Raw genomic sequence first — 3323 nt, 5'->3', positions numbered from 1 at the left:
TCAAGAAGAAAGACCAAAGTGTGGATGCTTCAGGCCTTCTGAGAATGGGGAGAAAAATATTCACAGGAGGAAATATGGCGACAAAATGTGGAGCAGAGACTGAAGGGAAGGCTAACCAAAGACTGCCACATATGGGGATCCATCTCACATGCTGTCACCAAACCCAGTCACTATTGGGGATTTCATGAGATGCTTCTGTACAGGAATCTGATATAGCTGTCTCCTGAAAGGCTCTGCCACAGCCTGACAAATACAGAGGCAGATGCTCGCAGCTAACCTAACCATTGAACTGAGAATGGGAACCCTAATGGAGGAGTTAGAGAAAGGACTGAAGGAGCTGAAGGGATTTGCAACCCCATAGGAAGAACAACCATATCAACCAACTAGATACCCCAAAGCTCCCAGGGACTAAACCATCAACCAAAGAATACACATATAGGGACGTATGGCTTCAGCTGCATATGCGTCACAGGATGGCCTTATCTGCCATCAGTGATAGGAGAGGCCCTTGTTCCTGTGAAGGCTCAATGCCTCAGTGTAGGGGAATGCCAGGGAGGGGAGGTGGGAGGGAGTGGGTGGGGGAGAACCCTCAAGGAGACATGGGGTTGGGGGATACATTAAGAGGTTCTGGAGGAGAAACACCCAGGAAGGGGTAAATATTTGAATGTAGATCAAGAAAGTATCTAATAAAAAAGAAATATGCCTCCACATCAGAGCAGACACACTCAAACTAATAGAAGAAAAACTAGGGAAGCATCTGGAACACATGGGCACTGGAAAAAATTTCCTGAACAAAACACCAATGGCTTATGCTCTAAGATCAAGAATTGAAAAATGGGATCTCATAAAACTGCAAAGCTTCTGTAAGGCAAAGGACACTGTGGTTAGGACAAAACGGCAACCAACAGATTGGGAAAAGATCTTTACCAATCCTACAACAGATAGAGGCCTTATATCCAAAATATACAAAGAACTCAAGAAGTTAGACCACAGGGAAACAAATAACCCTATTAAAAAATGGGGCTCAGAGCTAAACAAAGAATTCACAGCTGAGGAATGACGAATGGCAGAGAAACACATAAAGAAATGTTCAACATCTTTAGTCATAAGGGAAATGCAAATCAAAACAACCCTGAGATTTCACCTCACACCAGTGAGAATGGCTAAGATCAAAAACTCAGGGGACAACAGATGCTGGCGAGGATGTGGAGAAAGAGGAACACTCCTCCATTGTTGGTGGGATTGCAAACTGGTACAACCATTCTGGAAATCAGTCTGGAGGATCCTCAGAAAATTGGACATTGAACTGCCTGAGGATCCAGCTATACCTCTCTTGGGCATATACCCAAAAGATGCCCCAACATATAAAAAAGACACGTGCTCCACTATGTTCATTGCAGCCTTATTTATAATAGCCAGAAGCTGGAAAGAACCCAGATGCCCTTCAACAGAGGAATGGATACAGAAAATGTGGTACATCTACACAATGGAATATTACTCAGCTATCAAAAACAACGACTTTATGAAATTCGTAGGCAAATGGCTGGAACTGGAAAATATCATCCTGAGTGAGCTAACCCAAACACAGAAAGACATACATGGTATGCACTCACTGATAAGTGGCTATTAGCCCAAATGCTTGAATTACCCTAAATGCCTAGAACAAATGAAACTCAAGACAGATGATCAAAATGTGAATGGTTCACTCCTTCTTTAAAAGGGGAACAAGAATACCCTTGGCAGGGAAGAGAGAGGCAAAGATTAAAACAGAGACTGAAGGAACACCCATTCAGAGTCTGCCCCACATGTGGCCCATGCATATACAGCCATCCAATTAGACAAGGTGGATGAAGCAAAGAAGTGCAGACCGACAGGAGCCGGATGTAGATCGCTCCTGAGAGACACAGCCAGAACACAGCAAATACAGAGGCGAATACCAGCAGCAAACCACTGAACTGAGAATAGGACCCCCGTTGAAGGAATCAGAGCAAGAACTGGAAGAGCTTGAAGGGGCTCGAGACCCCATATGTACAACAATGCCAAGCAACCAGAGCTTCCAGGGACTAAGCCACTACCTAAAGACTATACATGGACTGACCCTGGACTCTGACCTCATAGGTAGCAATGAATATCCTAGTAAGAGCACCAGTGGAAGGGGAAGCCCTGGGTCCTGCTAAGACTGAACCCCCAGTGAACTAGACTGTTGGGGGGAGGGGGACAATGGGGGGAGGGTGGGGAGGGGAACACCGATAAGAAAGGGGAGTGGGGAGGGGGATGTTTGCCCGGAAACTGGGAAAGGGAATAACACTCGAAATGTATATAAGAAATACTCAAGTTAATAATAAAAAAAAGATAAGCAGATAAAAAAAAGAAATATGCAAAAAAAGAAGAATGAAGATTAAAAGTCCATTCTATGAAGTCTTTATAAAGTTTCCCTGCATATGTTTTCCATTCTCCCACCTCCTGTAGCACCAACTGTGATAAATAAGAAGGCTTAACAAAAGCAAATTTACTATTTGTTTTAAAATCTACCACAAATGAAAGGAACAGTTTTCTGTTTTTGTTTTGTTTTTTTTTTCTTCCTTCACAGGATGTCTTACATAGCCCCAACCAAGATCAGCATTACAGTGATAGAATTGAAGAACATAACTGATGGGGAGAAACATGAAAAGCTTAGTATAGTATTAATTTTTAATTTTTTTTTTTGGTTCTTTTTTTCGGAGCTGGGGACCGAGCCCAGGGCCTTGTGCTTCCTAGGTAAGCGCTCTACCACTGAGCTAAATCCCCAGCCCCTTAAATGTTTATTAATTCCTTTAAATCCTACAGTAATTAATAATTTAAAAGGGATTAATAATTTAAAAAGGAGCCAAAAGAGACGGGGTCTCGCTATGTTGCCCAGGCTGGAGTGCAGTGGCTATTCACAGGCGCGATCCCACTACTGATCAGCACGGGAGTTTTGACCTGCTCCGTTTCCGACCTGGGCCGGTTCACCCCTCCTTAGGCAACCTGGTGGTTCCCCGCTCCCGGGAGGTCACCATATTGATGCCGAACTTAGTGCGGACAGTATAGTATTAAAAGATAGTACTATTTCTAGACATCCTTTAACTCAAGCAGCTAGACTTGATAAAGTCACCACGCATATCACAAAGGAAGTGTGTTGGAAAGATAGGGGACAGATCAGAACCCAGAGCTGAATATTTTATAACTAGTCAAAAGGTGTTCAGTGGTAAGTTAATACATAAGGCACTAGAATCTTTTGAAAGTACCACTAATTAAAGCATAATTCCAATTTCCAATTTTTCTGTCTTCAAATATTGACTTTG

General features: G+C 43.0%; 1 pseudogene; it reads right to left on the bottom strand.

The window, feature by feature from the left end:
• Positions 1-2884: 2884 nt before the first annotated feature.
• LOC148005266 (signal recognition particle RNA) lies at positions 2885-3113 on the bottom strand (annotated as a pseudogene).
• Positions 3114-3323: the final 210 nt, after the last annotated feature.

This window comes from Rattus norvegicus, chromosome 6 (genome assembly GCF_021556685.1).
Source record: "Rattus norvegicus strain SHRSP/BbbUtx chromosome 6, alternate assembly SHRSP_T2T, whole genome shotgun sequence".
NCBI lineage: Eukaryota > Metazoa > Chordata > Mammalia > Rodentia > Muridae > Rattus > Rattus norvegicus.
The sequence above is the reverse complement of the archived record's forward strand: the minus strand, read 5'-3'. Positions and strand labels throughout refer to the sequence as shown.